The sequence below is a fragment of the Drosophila bipectinata genome, chromosome XR (genome assembly GCF_030179905.1).
Source record: "Drosophila bipectinata strain 14024-0381.07 chromosome XR, DbipHiC1v2, whole genome shotgun sequence".
In the NCBI taxonomy this organism is placed as follows: Eukaryota; Metazoa; Arthropoda; class Insecta; order Diptera; family Drosophilidae; genus Drosophila; species Drosophila bipectinata.
Window position 1 is genome coordinate 143,408 of NC_091735.1, and position 24,361 is coordinate 167,768.

Here is a 24,361-nt window from a genome sequence, read left to right on the forward strand (position 1 = left end):
TCACGAATTTTCCGGTCCTTGTCCATTTTTCGTTCCGTCATTTTCCTAACGCCGCTTCTACTCCGCATCTGGCAACATCCGCCTAGAATCTCAACAAACCTTGGCCCATCTGGTTTTTTTGGCTTCCTGAAGTTTCTCCCACATCCGAATTGCGCCGCATCCGACGTTCCTCTCGACATCGGCGCTTCTAATTCCCACTTGGCCTTGCAATCGCAATTCGTCCTCGATCTCACCGGTCTCATCACATTAGTGAGCGGCTACCGCTTCGTACGAGGCACCCATTGCGCGCGTCAGTCGACAAGCTCTGACCAGCGAATTGGTGTCTGAGAATGCCCACGGGAGACGACCAAAAGGCACGTGCGATCCCAACCATCCGTTTGGACAGATCTCAATCCGCTTCTCCGCGGACGCCTCTTTTAAAGCCTAAGGCGTACAGTGCCATTAACAGGGCAAAGAGAGACGAATCCGTCAATACAACCCCCGGTCCTTCAAAGAGGCAGACTCTTTCCGTTGCAAAAATGGCTCAAAGTGCGGTCGACGTGGCGCTGAAAAAGTTCATCGCCACAACAGATCGAATTAACCAATTTGACGCTAACATAAATACTCCGGGCGCCAGAGAAACGGAAGGAGGCTCCCAATACATTTGCGAGGTCCATCGGGACCAAATTCGGGCACTGTGGGAAAAGGTAGAGAAAAGCTATGAGAGCTGCTCCGATTTACTAGCCGTGTCAGACGACAATGTGGCCACCTCGACCGTGCTGGAATCGAAGTACAACTATTGTTACTCCGTCTATTCGAGGTGTATTGCCCAGCTTCGGGAGAAAATTGCTGCCTCCAGCGGGTGATTATCTTCGGTGGCCCACCTTCAGAGACTTGTTTACGGCCATTTACATCCAAAACTCGCGGCTCACCCCGGTAGAGAGATTGTTCCACTTACTGTCTAAAACAAGTGGAGACGCCCACGCCATTGTCTCTAAGGCTCCGCTTACCCGTGAGGGGTTTGTCGTCGCTTGGCAAAGCCTCACAGACCGCTTTGAGAACCGGCGGCTATTGGTCAATAGCCAGTTGAAAATCCTTTTCAACCTCCAGGCTATTTCACAAGAGTCCGGGGTCGCGCTGAAGGAGCTGCAAGCCACCATTCCGAGTTGTCTGACAGCCCTAGCAATGTCCGCCATCAATGATGAGGCTTGGGACTGCCTCCTGGTGTATATGATTTCGTCAAAGCTCCCCAACGTCACACTTTCCATGTGGGAGCAATCCGTCCATAATATGGCCGAAATTCCAACATGGAAGGAATTAGACAACTTCCTGACAGAGTGCCATCGCACTCTGGAAGCAATCGACGACGTCAGGCTTAGTGGCTCCGGGCAACTTCCGCCAAGGTCGGGAACTCCTACTGCCCCTGCTCGAAGGCTCCATTCATACGAGACTCGAGTGGTTCCGGGCCCCAAGGGTTGCGATCTCTGTTCGAGGGAGAACCACCCCATTCGCTTATGTCCGCGGTTCTTGGAAATGGACGTAAATGGGCGCTCGGACTACATTAAAAGGAAGCAGCTATGTTTGAACTGTTTTGCCCGAGGGCACCAGCAACGAGACTGCACGAGCGTTCATACCTGCTTCACATGTCACAGCCAGCAACGAGACTGCACGAGCGTTCATACCTGCTTCACATGTCACAGCCGACACCACACCCTTCTGCACCGCGGCAATCCGTTCGCCACCGCTCCAAGTCCGCCTACGACAGCAAGGGCTCGACCCGCACAGACTGCCAGAAGCACAAACGGCTCAGAGGATCAGTCGGATGTGCAGGTGTGTTTCGCTTCCGGGTCAGGAGCCGTCCTACTAGGCACGGCCCTTATCAACGTGTGCCATTTGGGGTGCAGCTTCCAGGCACGAGCACTGATAGACTCAGGGTCCGAAGTGACCTTCATAACGGAACGACGGTTCAACCTCGTCAAACCACCCTTCAGGACGATTCAAGCCCAAGTTTCCGGCCTTAATCAGACCATTTCCGCGCAGTCTACTAAATTGTGCCATTTCTCCATTCGGTCGCCGTCTAGACCCGGGCTACAATTAGAGACTGCGGCCTACGTTCTGCCGCAGTTGGTAGGAAATCTGCCATCATACCCGATTCCGCGAGATCGTCTCAAGGGGCTGCCCGACTTTCCCCTGGCGGACCCCAACTTTTTTGAGAGCTCCTAAGTCGATGTGTTAATAGGAGCTGACATTCTTCTAACAAGGCTAACATATGCGGGTCGCTTCTCGGTCAGGAGACCATTTTTGGATGGGTGCTGACAGGCCCATTATCTCCAGCCAATCCCCGCAGCGTGTCCGTTTTTTTCCACACGAGTGGCCCCCAGCCTCGGTGACTCACTGGATCAGCTCCTCACCAAATTCTGGGAGGTGGAAGATGTGCCCTCAACGATAAGTTCGGAATCGGATTCAGTTTTAGAGCACAATTTTGTCCAGAAGACGAAAAGAGACGAGTGTCGCAAGTACGTTGTGACGCTCCCCTTACGCGACCCCGGGCAGAAGGGTTCCGAGCTAGCGGCTTCACGGTCCTTTGCCCTTGCTCAGTTTCTGCGTAATGAGCAGCGCCTGAAGAGGGACCCGCCCCTTAAGGCCCGCTATGACTCGGTAATTCAGGAGTACAGCGACTTAGGCCACATGACCGAGGTCTCTCCCGCGAGCAATTCCGCTACCTACTATCTTCCACATCATGCCGTCTTCAAGCCCGAAAGCTCGACCACCAAGGTGCGAGTGGTCTTCAATGCTTCGAGCCCGTCCGCAAACGGGACCAGTCTGAACGACGTTCTTTACGCGGGCCCGGTCTTACAATCCGACCTGACGATTCAAATCCTAAAAAAAAATACTTTAGGTTTGTCTTCAACGCCGACATCGAGAAGATGTATCGGCAAATTTGGGTAGACCCCAAGCATACTCCGCTCCAACGTATTTTGTTTCACAATCCCGATGGGGATATCCGCGACTACGAGTTGAAAACGGTCACCTTCGGTGTCAATTGTACCCCGTTCCTGGCGATCCGGGTGCTGCGACAGCTCGCTGACGACGAAGAGTCGAAGTATCCGCAGGCAAGCCAAATTATCCGGCAGTTTATGTACGTTGATGACGTTCTCGCGGGGGCGGACTCCAAAAACTGAAGCCCAAGCTTCGATTCGGGAGCTGAAAGGGGCCCTAGAGTCAGCAGGGTTCCCACTTAGGAAATGGACGTCGAATAACAAGGCAATCCTGGCCGACATTCCGATCGACCACCGTCTCCGTGCTGACTTTCTCGACATCGATGCAGAGAGCACGGCCAAGACACTCGGCGTGCGGTGGAAAGCGACGACTGATGAATTCTTTTTTGTCCCGCCAGAATTGACTTTCGGCTTGGTTTTCACAAAGCGCCAAGTCCTCTCCCAAATTGCCAAATTGCCAATTGTTCGATCCAGCAGGTTGGCTCGCTCCTTTCATTGTTCGGGCAAAAATGTTCATGCAAGACATTTGGCTTCTGGATCTAGGGTGGGATGACGCCCTCCCTCAAGACTTCTGTCAGCGATGGGTTGACTTCCTAAAGAATTACTCGGTGCTCGATCAGATTCGTGTTCCTCGATGGGTCGCGTTCCGACCACACCTAAAGGTCGAACACCACGGGTTCTGCGACGCTTCACAGAAGGCGTACGGCGCAGCAATTTACGTTCGTGTCGATGTTGGGTCCACGGTAATAGTGACCCTGCTGACTGCAAAAGTCCGCCGCCACGCGAAAATACACCTTTGAGGAGCTGGCTACTCTCCTGGCGAAGATCGAGGCGTGCCTGAATTCGCGGCCTCTCGCGCCAATGTCCGAAGACCCTGCTGACCTGCTAGCTCTTACTCCCGGGCACTTTCTTGTGGGAGGCCCATTGCTCGCCACGGTCGAGCCCGAGATAAAGGGGGACACCAATTCCATCATCAATCGTTGGCAGCATTTCAAGGCGCTTCAGCAGCAATTTCAGCTCCGATGGAAGGAGGAGTACCTCAAGGAGCTCTATAAGAGAAACAAGTGGCGAGCCCCTACGAGGAACCTCCGCGTTGGGGATATGGTCGTCATCAAGGAAGACAACCTTCCGTCCAATGAGTGGCGTTTAGGCAGGGTTGACGCGGTGTATCCCGGCTCCAATGGCCATGTCCGCGTGATCGACATCCGCACCGCGCGAGGGCTCGTAAAGCGGCCCGTTGTTAAGGTCGTGCTTCTTCCGTTGGACGCGTCCGCCTACCCACAGTAATTGACATTTCTTCCGCTCCAATGTTCCTGTCCATTGTGCTGTCCCGTAGCTCTGCCCGTAGTTCCGAACCTTCATTTATACCGATTCTAATCATGTTATTTGTTCCTTCGTCATATTATCGTCAGCCATAGCCGACACGATGTCGCCACGTCCACGCAACACCCACGCATCGCTGGAGAGCAGATGTACTCGAGGTATTCAATCCTACCGTTGCCGAGTCTGCAATGAAATCCACGCCTTAAAGAAGTGTCGGCGCTTCCTACGCCTTAAAAAAGTGTCGGCGCTTCCTACGCCTTAGCGCCGAGAAGCGGCTCGGAGCGGTTTTTGTGAACCGGTATTGCTCGAGCTGCCTGGCCCACGAGCCCACGGGTGCTCCTCGGCCTGGGTCCGCCACTTTCCGGCAATCCCAACTCGATCCACGGCCACCGACGTCCCGGCACTCGTCGATACATCCTCGGCATTTTTCCGCCACTCCTCGGTTGCCGACCACCGCTCATCCGCCCGCGTCATCCGCACCTAGGCAAAGTTCCGCCTCTCGTCGAGGGCCCCCGCTGGACGCGGTCGCTGCGCCCACCCTCTCGTCGCTGCTGCAACGGAACAGCGTCAACGTGCTGCCGACTGCACTAGTGCGGATCGACACCGGGACCCGGAGCTTCGACACGGGGGCCCTCATCGACCCATGCACGCCCTCGAGCTGCATCGACGCCTCGCTCGCTGCGTGTTTCCGGCTGCCCACTACCAGCGTGGGGGACGAACAGGTGTGTTCCGCCACCGTGGGGTCAACGACCGATGATAGCGTTCGGCTGAAGGTCATGTTTAAGATCGAGCCTCACGTGCGAGTTCATATGCCGTCCCGGGAGCTGAGCGAGGCGGTGCGTATCCACTTCCGAGGCGTGACACTGGCGGATGAGCGATTCCATCTGCCAGCGACAATCTCCGTCGTCCTGGGCGCAGACCCACGGATTATCCAACCGGGCTTCCTGAAGATCCAGGACGGACTGCCAGTGGCCCAGAGCACCGTGTTTGGATGGGTAGTGTCCGGAGCCTGCCACCAGCCATAACACCGAGGGAGCTATTGCAACCCGAGCGATTGCAAGGGGGCGGAATGTTTAGGTGAGGGGCCGTGGTGCCGCTAAAGAGCGCACCCACGCTCAAGAGCGCACCCGCGCTCAAGAGCGCACCCGCGCTGAAGAGCGCACCCGTGCTGAAGAGCGCTTACACACTCGCCCCTCTGTGCTCACTCTTCTCGCTCGTTGGTTGTCGTCGATCTCTTTTTGTACTAGTTTTTAAGTTGGCAATTCGATGTACGCAGCCAATAAAGCTGAACGCGTTTCTTTTGGAAATTACTGAAGACGCCCGCGACTTATCATTTCATCCCCATTTCTGGAGTCTTTTGCGGAACCAACGCCCCCATACACACCAATTTTGGTATGTTTGAAGATAGAAGCTTGGGTTTTTTTTTAGATTTTGTATTATAATAAATTGGGATATATTATCATTTTCTTATAAGGATCGGCCAACTTTATCTGATGTTTGCGATATATATCCGGTTTAAACTGCAAGGGTATATCAACTTCGGCTCCACCCTCTCTTTTTTTTTAATTTTGTTTTGTACACCTCCGCGTTTACCCATCACTGCACTTTACTTACTGCACGTAAGCTGCATCGTTTCCCGAGTGCTGTGGTATATTTGGAGGAGAATTAATTATTTGTCTAAATTCAATTCCAAGCATAGCTCAGCTCTGCTTCTTCCCCGTCTTATCTCTTTCTCTATCTTCTTTGCACTCTCCAAAGCTCCCGCTTCGGCTTCCTAATTGGCACAGTGGTTCAAGGTATAGTGTTTTTTAACTTTTAACTTATTAATTTTGTTTGTTATTAATTGAAAATATGGAAACAGTTTAAAACTTGTCTGTGCTATGTAGTCTTGTAACAAGACAATTTCCTCATCCCAGTCTACCATCCATTGCTGGGTATGTGAAAACGTCGTACACGCCAAGTGTGCCGGGTTCACTGCCTCAGTCTCGGATACCATTTCCTGTAGGTCTGGTATTCATTATTGTTGTGAAAATTGTTGTGCTGTCCAAGGCGAAATGAGGTCGCTCATGAGATAGACCGAGAATGGATTTAAAGAGCTGATCACTGGTTTTCGTAAAATCAATGACCTAGAAGGCTAGAACTGGAATTCGTCCGAATTTCTCAGGGATAATGAGCGATTGTCCGATATGTCCGCCATGGCATCCCTTCAAGTGATGGCACAGGTCCTAGTGAACGAAACCCCATAAGAGTCACTCAAAAGGATATTCCACAGTCCGGACCACCGGCACCGACTGATTCTGTAGTTCTCGTACCTGTGACACCAAAACCCTTACAGATGATTCCTCTAGCGAAACATAAATTTGTTTCTCGGCTTGCCTCTGATACTTCAGAGATTGATATCTCGGCTTATATCAAAGCCAAAACTAAAGCCGATGTAAAGATGGAGGACATAGCTAAATTTAAATATAATTATACACGGCGCACGTCTTCTTTCAAGATTCGTGTGCCCGCGCTGATGTTCAAGACGATTTGTTCACCCAGTTTTTGGCCAGAGAACATTTTAGTCCAAGAACATCAGCCTAGTACTGTAAAGAAAAAAGTTTTAAAACCATTGGGAGTGAAACTTCCACATATTAGAACCACTGACCAACCTTCCACCTCTTCTTCGCCCACTTACCCAAAAAACTAGTATCGTCATTAACACTTACCTATCAGAATACTAGGGGGCTATGTAGCAAATTCTTCAAACTATATTCTGATAGTTCTTCCTTTGGTTCTTCCTTTGCATTATAGCCTTTACAGAAACTTGGTTAAAGCCGGAGATCTTCACCTCCGAAAATTTTCCAAGTAAGTACACCACTTTTCAAAGGGATCGACCTCAGCGAAGGGGGGGGGGGGGTGGAGTCCTCATTTCGGTAGACACCACTCTTGCCTTTAATGAGGTTAAATCACAAAAGTGTGGTGACATTGAGTTTATTTGCATTATAATACTTTTGTCCGAGAAATCTTTATACATTACATGTTCGTATATACCGCCTTCGTCTGGACCGCCCACATATTGGCAGTATTTGTCCATTATTCAATCCGTTTTTAATCTTATGACTGATCGTGACCAGCTCGTCGCGGTGGGCGACTTTAATATACCAGAATTAAAGTGGTCCAACGTCGATAACTCGCCATCTTCGTCAATTATCACTCATCATTACTTCACCGCGGGCATGTTTGACATGTCCCTAAGTCAGATTAACCATGTTAGAAATTCGTTAAGTCGGCTTATAGACTTCACGAGACTGCACGAGCGCCTATACCTGCTTCACATGTCACAGCCGACACCACACCCTTCTGCACCGCGGCAATCCGTTCGCCACCGCTCCAAGTCCGCCTACGACAGCAAGGGCTCGACCCGCACAGACTGCCAGAAGCACAAACGGCTCAGAGGATCAGTCGGATGTGCAGGTGTGTTTCGCTTCCGGGTCAGGAGCCGTCCTACTAGGCACGGCCCTTATCAACGTGTGCCATTTGGGGTGCAGCTTCCAGGCACGAGCACTGATAGACTCAGGGTCCAAAGCGACCTTCATAACGGAACGACTGTTCAACCTCGTCAAACCACCCTTCAGGACGATTCAAGCCCAAGTTTCCGGCCTTAATCAGACCATTTCCGCGCAGTCTACTAATTTGTGCCATTTCTCCATTCGGTCGCCTTCTAGACCCGGGCTACAATTAGAGACTGCGGCCTACGTTCTGCCGCAGTTGGTAGGAAATCTGCCATCATACCCGATTCCGCGAGATCGTCTCAAGGGGCTGCCCGACTTTCCCCTGGCGGACCCCAACTTTTTTGAGAGCTCCTAAGTCGATGTGTTAATAGGAGCTGACATTCTTCTAACAAGGCTAACATATGCGGGTGCTTCTCGGTCAGGAGACCATTTTTGGATGGGTTCTGACAGGCCCATTATCTCCAGCCAATCCCCGCAGCGTGTCCGTTTTTTCCACACGAGTGGCCCCCAGCCTCGGTGACTCACTGGATCAGCTCCTCACCAAATTCTGGGAGGTGGAAGATGTGCCCACACCGATAAGTTCGGAATCGAATTCAGTTTGCGAGCACAATTTTGTCCAGACGACGAAAAGAGACGAGTGTGGCAAGTACGTTGTGACGCTCCCCTTACGCGACCCCGGGCGGAAGGGTTCCGAGCTAGCGGCTTCACGGTCCTTTGCCCTTGCTCTGTTTCTGCGTAATGAGCAGCGCCTGAAGAGGGACCCGCCCCTTAAGGCCCGCTATGACTCGGTAATTCAGGAGTACATCGACTTAGGCCACATGACCGAGGTGTCTCCCGCGAGCAATTCCGCTACCTACTATCTTCCACATCATGCCGTCTTCAAGCCCGAAAGCACGACCACCAAGGTGCGAGTGGTCTTCAATGCTTCGAGCCCGTCCGCAAACGGGACCAGTCTGAACGACATTCTTTACGCGGGCCCGGTCTTACAATCCGACCTGACGATTCAAATCCTAAAAAAAAATACTTTAGGTTTGTCTTCAACGCCGACATCGAGAAGATGTATCGGCAAATTTGGGTAGACCCCAAGCATACTCCGCTCCAACGTATTTTGTTTCACAATCCCGATGGGGATATCCGCGACTACGAGTTGAAAACGGTCACCTTCGGTGTCAATTGTACCCCGTTCCTGGCGATCCGGGTGCTGCGACAGCTCGCTGACGACGAAGAGTCGAAGTATCCGCAGGCAAGCCAAATTATCCGGCAGTTTATGTACGTTGATGACGTTCTCGCGGGGGCGGACTCCAAAAACTGAAGCCCAAGCTTCGATTCGGGAGCTGAAAGGGGCCCTAGAGTCAGCAGGGTTCCCACTTAGGAAATGGACGTCGAATAACAAGGCAATCCTGGCCGACATTCCGATCGACCACCGTCTCCGTGCTGACTTTCTCGACATCGATGCAGAGAGCACGGCCAAGACACTCGGCGTGCGGTGGAAAGCGACGACTGATGAATTCTTTTTTGTCCCGCCAGAATTGACTTCCGGCTTGGTTTTCACAAAGCGCCAAGTCCTCTCCCAAATTGCCAAATTGCCAATTGTTCGATCCAGCAGGTTGGCTCGCTCCTTTCATTGTTCGGGCAAAAATGTTCATGCAAGACATTTGGCTTCTGGATCTAGGGTGGGATGACGCCCTCCCTCAAGACTTCTGTCAGCGATGGGTTGACTTCCTAAAGAATTACTCGGTGCTCGATCAGATTCGTGTTCCTGGATGGGTCGCGTTCCGACCACACCTAAAGGTCGAACACCACGGGTTCTGCGACGCTTCACAGAAGGCGTACGGCGCAGCAATTTACGTTCGTGTCGATGTTGGGTCCACGGTAATAGTGACCCTGCTGACTGCAAAGACTCGAGTGGCCCCAGTTAAGACGGTGTCGCTCCCTCGACTAGAACTGTGCGGTGCCTTGTTGTTGTCCGAGATGGCCACCGCCGTTCTGCCACAAATGCCAGGGGCCGCGTCTGCCCTATACTGTTGGACCGACTCGACTATTGTCCTCTTGTGGCTGCATAAGCCAGCGTGCCAGTAGACAACGTTCGTGGCCAACCGGGTGACCAAGATCACCCAGTTCACCGACGTGCAGAACATGTGCCCGTTCGCTATGAGCATAGCCCTGCGGATCTCGCTAGCCGGGGCGTAGCTCTCCAAGATCTTGCAGATAACCAGTTGTGGTGGCACGGTCCTGACTGGCTGCAGAGGCCTCGCAGCGACTGGCCCACTCAAGGCAATGATGCCCCCGCGACTGAACTCGAGAAGCGAGCAGTCAAGGTCCATGTCGCGAAAGCGCCCCCCGAAGATCTCCTTGAGCGTTTTTCCACACTCGACAAGGCATTACGAGTCCTTGCCTATGTTAATCGCTTCATCCAGCGCGCGCGGAAGATTCGACCCTCGTTTGAAGAGCACCTGACCGCTAAAGAGGTTAGGTCGGCTGAACGTCTTCTAGTTTCCGTCACTCAGCGCAGACACTTCGTCTCTCAGATGGGCTGCTTAAGCGAAAAGCGTCCAATATCGGCATCCAGTCCGATTCAAAATCTGAACCCCTTCGTGGATTCGCAAGGCCTTATGAGAGCCTGCGGCCGGGTCACGTCCTCTGAACTTCTCCAATATGACAAACGGAACCCTATTATCCTTCCGTATGACTGTTATCTGTCTCGATTCCTGGTTCGTTTTACACATCGCATCACGCTGCACGGTGGCAGTCAGCTGATGATCCGTCTGATCCGGGCCAAGTTCTGGATTCCAAGGGTGAGGAATTTGGTCAAGTCCGTCGTCTATTCTTGTAAGGTATGTGTCATCCACAAGAAGAAGTTGCAGACGCAACTTATGGGAGAGCTACCCAGGGAATGGACGTCCTTCTCGCGCCCATTCACGCACACCGGTGTGGATTATGCCGGTCCCTTCGAGATAAAAAACTATACGGGGAGGGCCTGTCTCATCACAAAGGGTTATGTGTTGGTGTTGTGTGCTTCTCCACTAAGGCCATCCATTTAGAGCCTACGTCGGACCTTACGACCGAGAAATTTCTGGCGGCTTTCACACGGTTCGTGTCCCGGAGAGGATGCCCCCGTCAAGTGCAGTCCGACAACGGGAAGACCTTTGTGGGAGCAGCTGCTCTACTATCCCGCAATTTTCTCCAGAGCCTAAAGGGGGCTGTGACCGGTGCCTATAGTCACCAGCAGCTTCTCTGGCATTTCATTCCTCCGGGAGCTCCCCACATGGGGGGCCTTTGGGAAGCAGGGGTCAAGAGCTTCAAGACCTTGTTCTAAAAGTCCGCCGCCACGCGAAAATACACCTTTGAGGAGCTGGCTACTCTCCTGGCGAAGATCGAGGCGTGCCTGAATTCGCGGCCTCTCGCGCCAATGTCCGAAGACCCTGCTGACCTGCTAGCTCTTACTCCCGGGCACTTTCTTGTGGGAGGCCCACTGCTCGCCACGGTCGAGCCCGAGATAAAGGGGGACACCAATTCCATCATCAATCGTTGGCAGCATTTCAAGGCGCTTCAGCAGCAATTTCAGCTCCGATGGAAGGAGGAGTACCTCAAGGAGCTCCATAAGAGAAACAAGTGGCGAGCCCCTACGAGGGACCTCCGCGTTGGGGATATGGTCGTCATCAAAGAAGACAACCTTCCGTCCAATGAGTGGCGTTTAGGCAGGGTTCACGCGGTGTATCCCGGCTCCGATGGCCATGTCCGCGTGATCGACATCCGCACCGCGCGAGGGCTCGTAAAGTGGCCCGTTGTTAAGGCCGTGCTTCTTCCGTTGGACGCGTCCGCCTACCCACAGTAATTAACATTTCTTCCGCTCCAATGTTCCTGTCCATTGTGCTGTCCCGTAGCTCTGCACGTAGTTCCGTACCTTCATTTATACCGATTCTAATCATGTTATTTGTTCCCTTGTCATATTATCGTCAGCCATAGCCGACACGATGTCGCCACGTCCACGCAACACCCACGCATCGCTGGAGAGCAGATGTACTCGAGGTATTCAATCAAATGAAATGAAATCCACGCCTTAAAGAAGTGTCGGCGCTTCCTACGCCTTAAAAAAGTGTCGGCGCTTCCTACGCCTTAGCGCCGAGAAGCGGCTCGGAGCGGTTTTTGTGAACCGGTATTGCTCGAGCTGCCTGGCCCACGAGCCCACGGGTGCTCCTCGGCCTGGGTCCGCCACTTTCCGGCAATCCCAACTCGATCCACGGCCACCGACGTCCCGGCACTCGTCGATACATCCTCGGCATTTTTCCGCCACTCCTCGGTTGCCGACCACCGCTCATCCGCACCTAGGCAAAGTTCCGCCTCTCGTCGAGGGCCCCCGCTGGACGCGGTCGCTGCGCCCACCCTCTCGTAGCTGCTGCAACGGAACAGCGTCAACGTGCTGCCGACTGCACTAGTGCGGATCGACACCGGGACCCGGAGCTTCGACACGGGGGCCCTCATCGACCCATGCACGCCCTCGAGCTGCATCGACGCCTCGCTCGCTGCGTGTTTCCGGCTGCCCACTACCAGCGTGGGGGACGAACAGGTGTGTTCCGCCACCGTGGGGTCAACGACCGATGATAGCGTTCGGCTGAAGGTCATGTTTAAGATCGAGCCTCACGTGCGAGTTCATACGCCGTCCCGGGAGCTGAGCGAGGCGGTGCGTGTCCACTTCCGAGGCGTGACACTGGCGGATGAGCGATTCCATCTGACAGCGACAATCTCCGTCGTCCTGGGCGCAGACCCACGGATTATCCAACCGGGCTTCCTGAAGATCCAGGACGGACTGCCAGTGGCCCAGAGTACCGCGTTTGGATGGGTAGTGTCCGGAGCCTGCCACCAGCCATAACACCGAGGGAGCTATTGCAACCCGAGCGATTGCAAGGGGGCGGAATGTTTAGGTGAGGGGCCGTGGTGCCGCTAAAGAGCGCACCCGCGCTCAAGAGCGCACCCGCGCTAAAGAGCGCACCCGTGCTGAAGAGCGCATCCACACTCGCCCCTCTGTGCTCACTCTTCTCGCTCGTTGGTTGTCGTCGATCTCTTTTTGTACTAGTTTTTAAGTTGGCAATTCGATGTACGCAGCCAATAAAGCTGAACGCGTTTCTTTTGGAAATTACTGAAGACGCCCGCGACTTATCATTTCATCCCCATTTCTGGAGTCTTTTGCGGAACCAACGCCCCCATACACACCAATTTTGGTATGTTTGAAGATAGAAGCTTGGGTTTTTTTTTAGATTTTGTATTATAATAAATTGGGATATATTATCATATTCTTATAAGGATCGGCCAACTTTATCTGATGTTTGCGATATATATCCGGTTTAAGCTGCAAGGGTATATCAACTGCGGCTCCACCCGAAGTTAGCTTTCCTTTCTTGTTTTTGTTCATTTTGATTTTAGGAATTCAAGTTCAGCTTGTAACTTAAGCCTTGTTGACAACGCATGAGGCGATGTACTTGTTTACGAGTGCAGAACCCATTTAAAGTGTGCTACTCTCTCTTTTTTTTAAATTTTGTTTGGTACACCTCCGCGCTTACTTATCACTGCACTTTACTTACTGCACGTAAGCTGCATCGTTTCCCGAGTGCTGTGGTATATTTGGAGGAGAATTAATAATTTGTCTAAATTCAATTCCAAGCATAGCTCAGCTCTGCTTCTTCCCCGTCTTATCTCTTTCTCTATCTTCTTTGCACTCTCCAAAGCTCCCGCTTCGGCTTCCTATTTGGCACAGTGGTTCAAGGTATAGTGTTTTTTAACTTTTAACTTATTAATTTTGTTTGTTATTAATTGAAAATATGGAAACAGTTTAAAACTGGTCTGTGCTATGTAGTCTTGTAACAAGACAATTTCCTCATCCCAGTCTACCATCCATTGCTGGGTATGTGAAAACGTCGTACACGCCAAGTGTGCCGGGTTCACTGCCTCAGTCTCGGATACCATTTCCTGTAGGTCTGGTATTCATTATTGTTGTGAAAATTGTTGTGCTGTTCAAGGCGAAATGAGGTCGCTCATGAGATAGACCGAGAATGGATTTAAAGAGCTGATCACTGGTTTTCGTAAAATCAATGACCTAGAAGGCTAGAACTGGAATTATTCCGAATTTCTCAGGGATAATGAGCGATTGTCCGATATGTCCGCCATGGCATCCCTTCAAGTGATGGCACAGGTCCTAGTGAACGAAACCCCATTAGAGTCACTCAAAAGGATATTCCACAGTCCGGACCACCGGCACCGACTGATTCTGTAGTTCTCGTACCTGTGACACCAAAACCCTTACAGATGATTCCTCTAGCGAAACATAAATTTGTTTCTCGGCTTGCCTCTGATACTTCAGAGATTGATATCTCGGCTTATATCAAAGCCAAAACTAAAGCCGATGTAAAGATGGAGGACATAGCTAAATTTAAATATAATTATACACGGCGCACGTCATCTTTCAAGATTCGTGTGCCCGCGCTGATGTTCAAGACGATTTGTTCACCCAGTTTTTGGCCAGAGAACATTTTAGTCCAAGAACATCAGCCTAGTACTGTAAAGAAAAAAGTTTTAAAACCATTGGGAGTGAAACTTCCACACATTAGAACCACTGACCAACCTTCCACCTCTTCTTCGCCCACTTACCCAAAAAACTAGTATCGTCATTAACACTTACCTATCAGAATACTAGGGGGCTATGTAGCAAATTCATCAAACTATATTCTGATAGTTCTTCCTTTGCATTATAGCCTTTACAGAAACTTGGTTAAAGCCGGAGATCTTCACCTCCGAAAATTTTCCAAGTAAGTACACCACTTTTCAAAGGGATCGACCTCAGCGAAGGGGGGGGGGGGGGGGGAGGCCTCATTTCGGTAGACACCACTCTTGCTTCTAAAGAGGTTAAATCACAAAAGTGTGGTGACATTGAGTTTATTTGCATTATAATACTTTTGTCCGAGAAATCTTTATACATTACATGTTCGTATATACCGCCTTCGTCTGGACCGCCCACATATTGGCAGTATTTGTCCACTATTCAATCCGTTTTTAATCTTATGACTGATCGTGACCAGCTCGTCGCGGTGGGCGACTTTAATATACCAGAATTAAAGTGGTCCAACGTCGATAACTCGCCATCTTCGTCAATTATCACTCATCATTACTTCACCGCGGGCATGTTTGACATGTCCCTAAGTCAGATTAACCATGTTAGAAATTCGTTAAGTCGGCTTATAGACTTCACGAGACTGCACGAGCGCCTATACCTGCTTCACATGTCACAGCCGACACCACACCCTTCTGCACCGCGGCAATCCGTTCGCCACCGCTCCAAGTCCGCCTACGACAGCAAGGGCTCGACCCGCACAGACTGCCAGAAGCACAAACGGCTCAGAGGATCAGTCGGATGTGCAGGTGTGTTTCGCTTCCGGGTCAGGAGCCGTCCTACTAGGCACGGCCCTTATCAACGTGTGCCATTTGGGGTGCAGCTTCCAGGCACGAGCACTGATAGACTCAGGGTCCAAAGCGACCTTCATAACGGAACGACTGTTCAACCTCGTCAAACCACCCTTCAGGACGATTCAAGCCCAAGTTTCCGGCCTTAATCAGACCATTTCCGCGCAGTCTACTAAATTGTGCCATTTCTCCATTCGGTCGCCTTCTAGACCCGGGCTACAATTAGAGACTGCGGCCTACGTTCTGCCGCAGTTGGTAGGAAATCTGCCATCATACCCGATTCCGCGAGATCGTCTCAAGGGGCTGCCCGACTTTCCCCTGGCGGACCCCAACTTTTTTGAGAGCTCCTAAGTCGATGTGTTAATAGGAGCTGACTTTCTTCTAACAAGGCTAACATATGCGGGTGCTTCTCGGTCAGGAGACCATTTTTGGATGGGTGCTGACAGGCCCATTATCTCCAGCCAATCCCCGCAGCGTGTCCGTTTTTTCCACACGAGTGGCCCCCAGCCTCGGTGACTCACTGGATCAGCTCCTCACCAAATTCTGGGAGGTGGAAGATGTGCCCACACCGATAAGTTCGGAATCGAATTCAGTTTGCGAGCACAATTTTGTCCAGACGACGAAAAGAGACGAGTGTGGCAAGTACGTTGTGACGCTCCCCTTACGCGACCCCGGGCGGAAGGGTTCCGAGCTAGCGGCTTCACGGTCCTTTGCCCTTGCTCTGTTTCTGCGTAATGAGCAGCGCCTGAAGAGGGAACCGCCCCTTAAGGCCCGCTATGACTTTAATTCAGGAGTACATCGACTTAGGCCACATGACCGAGGTGTCTCCCGCGAGCAATTCCGCTACCTACTATCTTCCACATCATGCCGTCTTCAAGCCCGAAAGCACGACCACCAAGGTGCGAGTGGTCTTCAATGCTTCGAGCCCGTCCGCAAACGGGACCAGTCTGAACGACATTCTTAACGCGGGCCCGGTCTTACAATCTGACTTGACGATTCAAATCCTAAAAAAAATACTTTAGGTTTGTCTTCAACGCCGACATCGAGAAGATGTATCGGCAAATTTGGGTAGACCCCAAGCATACTCCGCTCCAACGTATTTTGTTTCACAATCCCGATGGGGATATCCACGACTACGAGTCGAAAACGGTCACCTTCGGTGTCAATTGTACCCCGTTCCTGGCGATCCGGGTGCTGCGACAGCTCGCTGACGACGAAGAGTCGAAGTATCCGCAGGCAAGCCAAATTATCCGGCAGTTTATGTACGTTGATGACGTTCTCGCGGGGGCGGACTCCAAAAACTGAAGCCCAAGCTTCGATTCGGGAGCTGAAAGGGGCCCTAGAGTCAGCAGGGTTCCCACTTAGGAAATGGACGTCGAATAACAAGGCAATCCTGGCCGACATTCCGATCGACCACCGTCTCCGTGCTGACTTTCTCGACATCGATGCAGAGAGCACGGCCAAGACACTCGGCGTGCGGTGGAAAGCGACGACTGATGAATTCTTTTTTGTCCCGCCAGAATTGACTTCCGGCTTGGTTTTCACAAAGCGCCAAGTCCTCTTTCAAATTGCCAAATTGCCAATTGTTCGATCCAGCAGGTTGGCTCGCTCCTTTCATTGTTCGGGCAAAAATGTTCATGCAAGACATTTGGCTTCTGGATCTAGGGTGGGATGACGCCCTCCCTCAAGATTTCTGTCAGCGATGGGTTGACTTCCTAAAGAATTACTCGGTGCTCGATCAGATTCGTGTTCCTCGATGGGTCGCGTTCCGACCACACCTAAAGGTCGAACACCACGGGTTCTGCGACGCTTCACAGAAGGCGTACGGCGCAGCCATTTACGTTCGTGTCGAGGTTGGGTCCACGGTAATAGTGACCCTGCTGACTGCAAAGACTCGAGTGGCCCCAGTTAAGACGGTGTCGCTCCCTCGACTAGAACTGTGCGGTGCCTTGTTGTTGTCCGAGATGGCCACCGCCGTTCTGCCACAAATGCCAGGGGCCGCGTCTGCCCTATACTGTTGGACCGACTCGACTATTGTCCTCTTGTGGCTGCATAAGCCAGCGTGCCAGTAGACAACGTTCGTGGCCAACCGGGTGACCAAGATCACCCAGTTCACCGACGTGCAGAACATGTGCCCGTTCGCTACGAGCAGAACCCTGCGGATCTCGCTAGCCGGGGCGTAGCTCTCCAAGATCTTGCAGATAACCAGTTGTGGTGGCACGGTCCTGACTGGCTGCAGAGGCCTCGCAGCGACTGGCCCACTCAAGGCAATGATGCCCCCGCGACTGAACTCGAGAAGCGAGCAGTCAAGGTCCATGTCGCGAAAGCGCCCCCCGAAGATCTCCTTGAGCGTTTTTCCACACTCGACAAGGCATTACGAGTCCTTGCCTATGTTAATCGCTTCATCCAGCGCGCGCGGAAGATTCGACCCTCGTTTGAAGAGCACCTGACCGCTAAAGAGGTTAGGTCGGCTGAACGTCTTCTAGTTTCCGTCACTCAGCGCAGACACTTCGTCTCTCAGATGGGCTGCTTAAGCGAAAAGCGTCCAATATCGGCATCCAGTCCGATTCAAAATCTGAACCCCTTCGTGGATTCGCAAGGCCTTATGAGAGCCTGCGGCCGGGTCACGTCCTCTGAACTTCTCCAATATGACTAACGGAACCCTATTATCCTTCCGTATGACTGTTATCTGTCTCGATTCCTGGTTCGTTTTACACATCGCATCACGCTGCACGGTGGCAGTCAGCTGATGATCCGTCTGATCCGGGCCAAGTTCTGGATTCCAAGGGTGAGGAATTTGGTCAAGTCCGTCGTCTATTCTTGTAAGGTATGTGTCATCCACAAGAAGAAGTTGCAGACGCAACTCATGGGAGAGCTACCCAAGGAATGGACGTCCTTCTCGCGCCCATTCACGCACACCGGTGTAGATTATGCCGGTCCCTTCGAGATAAAAAACTATACGGGGAGGGCCTGTCTCATCACAAAGGGTTATGTGTTGGTGTTGTGTGCTTCTCCACTAAGGCCATCCATTTAGAGCCTACGTCGGACCTTACGACCGAGAAATTTCTGGCGGCTTTCACACGGTTCGTGTCCCGGAGAGGATGCCCCCGTCAAGTGCAGTCCGACAACGGGAAGACCTTTGTGGGAGCAGCTGCTCTACTATCCCGCAATTTTCTCCAGAGCCTAAAGGGGGCTGTGACCGGTGCCTATAGTCACCAGCAGCTTCTCTGGCATTTCATTCCTCCGGGAGCTCCCCACATGGGGGGCCTTTGGGAAGCAGGGGTCAAGAGCTTCAAGACCTTGTTCTAAAAGTCCGCCGCCACGCGAAAATACACCTTTGAGGAGCTGGCTACTCTCCTGGCGAAGATCGAGGCGTGCCTGAATTCGCGGCCTTTCGCGCCAATGTCCGAAGACCCTGCTGACCTGCTAGCTCTTACTCCCGGGCACTTTCTTGTGGGAGGCCCACTGCTCGCCACGGTCGAGCCCGAGATAAAGGGGGACACCAATTCCATCATCAATCGTTGGCAGCATTTCAAGGCGCTTCAGCAGCAATTTCAGCTCCGATGGAAGGAGGAGTACCTCAAGGAGCTCTATAAGAGAAACAAGTGGCGAGCCCCTACGAGGAACCTCCGCGTTGGGGATATGGTCGTCATCAAGGAAGACAACCTTCCGTCCAATGAGTGGCGTTTAGGCAGGGTTGACGCGGTGTATCCCGGCTCCGATGGCCATGTCCGCGTGATCGACATCCGCACCACGCGAGGGCTCGTAAAGCGGCCCGTTGTTAAGGTCGTGCTTCTTCCGTTGGACGCGTCCGCCTACCCACAGTAATTGACATTTCTTCCGCTCCAATGTTCCTGTCCATTGTGCTGTCCCGTAGCTCTGCCCGTAGTTCCGAACCTTCATTTATACCGATTCTAATCATGTTATTTGTTCCTTCGTCATATTATCGTCAGCCATAGCCGACACGATGTCGCCACGTCCACGCAACACCCACGCATCGCTGGAGAGCAGATGTACTCGAGGTATTCAATCCTACCGTTGCCGAGTCTGCAATGGAATCCACGCCTTAAAGAAGTGTCGGCGCTTCCTACGCCTTAGCGCCGAGAAGCGGCTCCGAGCGGTTTTTGTGAACCGGTATTGCTCGAGCTGCCTGGCCCACGAGCACTCCGACGGATCCTGACGGCGGGGTGACGGTTTTAAGACGTGTGGTCCGGATCACCACACGCTGCTGCATCTCGTGGAGAAGCCGCGGGCTCGGCGCAAGGCACGCCAAGAGGAGCACCGGTCACGGAGCACGGGAGTCAGGACACAGAGTGTCTCGTCTGGCGCCCGGCCGGCATCCGCCAACTCCCGGCACGGTTCGGGTGCTCCTCGGCCTGGGTCCGCCACTTTCCGGCAATCCCAACTCGATCCACGGCCACCGACGTCCCGGCACTCGTCAATACATCCTCGGCATTTTTCCGCCACTCCTCGGTTGCCGACCACCGCTCATCCGCACCTAGGCAAAGTTCCGCCTCTCGTCGAGGGCCCCCGCTGGACGCGGTCGCTGCGCCCACCCTCTCGTAGCTGCTGCAACGGAACAGCGTCAACGTGCTGCCAACTGCACTAGTGCGGATCGACACCGGGACCCGGAGCTTCGACACGGGGGCCCTCATCGACCCATGCACGCCCTCGAGCTGCATCGACGCCTCGCTCGCTGCGTGTTTCCGGCTGCCCACTACCAGCGTGGGGGACGAACAGGTGTGTTCCGCCACCGTGGGGTCAACGACCGATAATAGCGTTCGGCTGAAGGTCATGTTTAAGATCGAGCCTCACGTGCGAGTTCATACGCCGTCCCGGGAGCTGAGCGAGGCGGTGCGTGTCCACTTCCGAGGCGTGACACTGGCGGATGAGCGATTCCATCTGCCAGCGACAATCTCCGTCGTCCTGGGCGCAGACCCACGGATTATCCAACCGGGCTTCCTGAAGATCCAGGACGGACTGCCAGTGGCCCAGAGTACCGTGTTTGGATGGGTAGTGTCCGGAGCCTGCCACCAGCCATAACACCGAGGGAGCTATTGCAACCCGAGCGATTGCAAGGGGGCGGAATGTTTAGGTGAGGGGCCGTGGTGCCGCTAAAGAGCGCACCCGCGCTCAAGAGCGCACCCGCGCTAAAGAGCGCACCCGTGCTGAAGAGCGCATCCACACTCGCCCCTCTGTGCTCACTCTTCTCGCTCGTTGGTTGTCGTCGATCTCTTTTTGTACTAGTTTTTAAGTTGGCAATTCGATGTACGCAGCCAATAAAGCTGAACGCGTTTCTTTTGGAAATTACTGAAGACGCCCGCGACTTATCATTTCATCCCCATTTCTGGAGTCTTTTGTGGAACCAACGCCCCCATACACACCAATTTTGGTATGTTTGAAGATAGAAGCTTGGGTTTTTTTTTAGATTTTGTATTATAATAAATTGGGATATATTATCATATTCTTATAAGGATCGGCCAACTTTATCTGATGTTTGCGATATATATCCGGTTTAAACTGCAAGGGTATATTAACTTCGGCTCCACCCGAAGTTAGCTCTCCTTTCTTGTTATACCCTTGCAGAGGGTATTATAATTTTGTCCAAAAGTGTGCAACGCAGTGAAGGAGACATCTCCGACCCTATAAAGTATATATATTCTTGATCAGGATCACCTCCTGAGTTGATATGAGCATGTCCGTCTGTCCGTCCGTCTGTCCGTCTGTCTGTCCGTCTGTCTGTCTGTCCGTTTCTACGCGAACTAGTCTCTCAGTTTTAAAGCTATCGTCTTGAAACTTTGCACATATCCTTCTTTTCTTTGCACGCAGTATATAAGTCGGAACGGCCCGGATCGGCCGACTATATCCTATAGCTGCCATATAACTGATTGATCGGAAATGGTATAACTTTGGTGTTTTTAGAGTTAGAGAGTTCAAATGAGAGCATTTTTTGGCAAAACATTACGACATGTCAAATTTCATAAGGATCGGCCGACTATATCCTATAGCTGCCATATAACTGAACGATCGGAAATGACCCAACTTTCGTGTTTTTGATGATAGAAAGCTGGCACTTGGTACACATTCTATTTTTGGTCAGTTAATCCGATCTACCAAATTTCATAACGATCGGTTGACTATATCTTATAGCTGACATATAACTGAACGATCGGAAATGGTTTTTCGGTTTGCAATATATATCCGATTTTAACTGCAAGGGTATATCAACTTCGGCTCCGCCCGAAGTTAGCTTTTCTTTCTTGTTTTTTGTTCATTTTGATTTTAGTAAGTCAAGTTCAGCTTGTAACTTTAGCCTTGTTGACAGCGCTGGAGGAGATGTACTTGTTTACGAGTGCAGAAACCATTTGAGGTGTGCTGCTCTCTTTTTTTTTAATTTTGTTTTGTACACCTCCGCGTTTACCCATCACTGCACTTTACTTACTGCACCTAAGCCGTATCGTTTCCCGAGTGCTGAGGTATATTTGGAGGAGAATTAATAATTTGTCTAAATTCAATTCCAAGCATAGCTCAGCTCTGCTTCTTCCCCGTCTTATCTCTTTCTCTATCTTCTTTGCACTCTCCAAAGCTCCCGCTTCGGCTTCCTATTTGGCACAGTGGTTCAAGGTATAGTGTTTTTTAACTTTTAACTTATTAATTTTGTTTGTTATTAATTGAAAATATGGAAACAGTTTAAAACTGGTCTGTGCTATGTAGTCTTGTAACAAGACAATTTCCTCATCCCAGTCTACCATCCATTGCTGGGTGTGTGAAAACGTCGTACACGCCAAGTGTGCCGGGTTCACTGCCTCAGTCTCGGATACCATTTCCTGTAGGTCTGGTATTCATTATTGTTGTGAAAATTGTTGTGCTGTCCAAGGCGAAATGAGGTCGCTCATGAGATAGACCGAGAATGGATTTAAAGAGCTGATCACTGGTTTTCGTAAAATCAATGACCTAGAAGGCTAGAACTGGAATTCGTCCGAATTTCTCAGGGATAATGAGCGATTGTCCGATATGTCCGCCATGGCATCCCTTCAAGTGATGGCACAGGTCCTAGTGAACGAAACCCCATTAGAGTCACTCAAAAGGATATTCCACAGTCCGGACCACCGGCACCGACTTGTGTGCCGGGTTCACTGCCTCAGTCTCGGATACCATTTCCTGTAGGTCTGGTATTCATTATTGTTGTGAAAATTGTTGTGCTGTCCAAGGCGAAATGAGGTCGCTCATGAGATAGACCGAGAATGGATTTAAAGAGCTGATCACTGGTTTTCGTAAAATCAATGACCTAGAAGGCTAGAACTGGAATTCGTCCGAATTTCTCAGGGATAATGAGCGATTGTCCGATATGTCCGCCATGGCATCCCTTCAAGTGATGGCACAGGTCCTAGTGAACGAAACCCCATTAGAGTCACTCAAAAGGATATTCCACAGTCCGGACCACCGGCACCGACTTGTGTGCCGGGTTCACTGCCTCAGTCTCGGATACCATTTCCTGTAGGTCTGGTATTCATTATTGTTGTGAAAATTGTTGTGCTGTCCAAGGCGAAATGAGGTCGCTCATGAGATAGACCGAGAATGGATTTAAAGAGCTGATCACTGGTTTTCGTAAAATCAATGACCTAGAAGGCTAGAACTGGAATTCGTCCGAATTTCTCAGGGATAATGAGCGATTGTCCGATATGTCCGCCATGGCATCCCTTCAAGTGATGGCACAGGTCCTAGTGAACGAAACCCCATTAGAGTCACTCAAAAGGATATTCCACAGTCCGGACCACCGGCACCGACTTATTCTGTAGTTCTCGTACCTGTGACACCAAAACCCTTACAGATGATTCCTCTAGCGAAACATAAATTTGTTTCTCGGCTTGCCTCTGATACTTCAGAGATTGATATCTCGGCTTATATCAAAGCCAAAACTAAAGCCGATGTAAAGATGGAGGACATAGCTAAATTTAAATATAATTATACACGGCGCACGTCTTCTTTCAAGATTCGTGTGCCCGCGCTGATGTTCAAGACGATTTGTTCACCCAGTTTTTGGCCAGAGAACATTTTAGTCCAAGAACATCAGCCTAGTACTGTAAAGAAAAAAGTTTTAAAACCATTGGGAGTGAAACTTCCACATATTAGAACCACTGACCAACCTTCCACCTCTTCTTCGCCCACTTACCCAAAAAACTAGTATCGTCATTAACACTTACCTATCAGAATACTAGGGGGCTATGTAGCAAATTCTTCAAACTATATTCTGATAGTTCTTCCTTTGCATTATAGCCTTTACAGAAACTTGGTTAAAGCCGGAGATCTTCACCTCCGAAATTTTTCCAAGTAAGTACACCACTTTTCAAAGGGATCGACCTCAGCGAAGGGGGGGGGGGGGGGGGGCGGGGGTGGAGTCCTCATTTCGGTAGACACCACTCTTGCTTCTAAAGAGGTTAAATCACAAAAGTGTGGTGACATTGAGTTTATTTGCATTATAATACTTTTGTCCCAGAAATCTTTATACATTACATGTTCGTATATACCGCCTTCGTCTGGACCGCCCACATATTGGCAGTATTTGTCCACTATTCAATCCGTTTTTAATCTTATGACTGATCGTGACCAGCTCGTCGCGGTGGGCGACTTTAATATACCAGAATTAAAGTGGTCCAACGTCGATAACTCGCCATCTTCGTCAATTATCACTCATCATTACTTCACCGCGGGCATGTTTGACATGTCCCTAAGTCAGATTAACCATGTTAGAAATTCGTTTAGTCGGCTTATAGACTTATGTTTTGTACCCGATCCTGATGGTACCGCTCTCTCCAGAGCTTTTCCCCTTTGACAGCTTTTTGACAGATCAGCCTTACGCATATAACATTCAAGCAGCAAATCTTATTTTCTGTCCGTTTTCCTCTGAGAACAACTTATTATCTGATCTTCTAAAGGTCAAACCCATTTATTTATTCGCCAGACCCCGATGGAGTACCAGGCTGTGTGCTAAAGTACTGTGCCAGGGCTCTGTGCAAACCTCTTTGAAGACTTTTCAACTTATCTTTGGAAACCTCGATTTTTCTCCTTAAGTCTCCTTTTTTTTTAAAACAAGTTAAATTTTATTTTAGTCGC

General features: G+C 51.1%; 2 pseudogenes; both read left to right on the plus strand.

Annotated features, from left to right (window-relative positions):
• The first annotated feature begins 518 nt into the window (after positions 1 to 518).
• On the plus strand, positions 519 to 11,224 carry LOC138927782 (uncharacterized; annotated as a pseudogene).
• A 4,002-nt stretch (positions 11,225 to 15,226) lies between these two features.
• Positions 15,227 to 18,669, plus strand: LOC138927783 (uncharacterized; annotated as a pseudogene).
• The last annotated feature ends 5,692 nt before the right edge of the window (positions 18,670 to 24,361 follow it).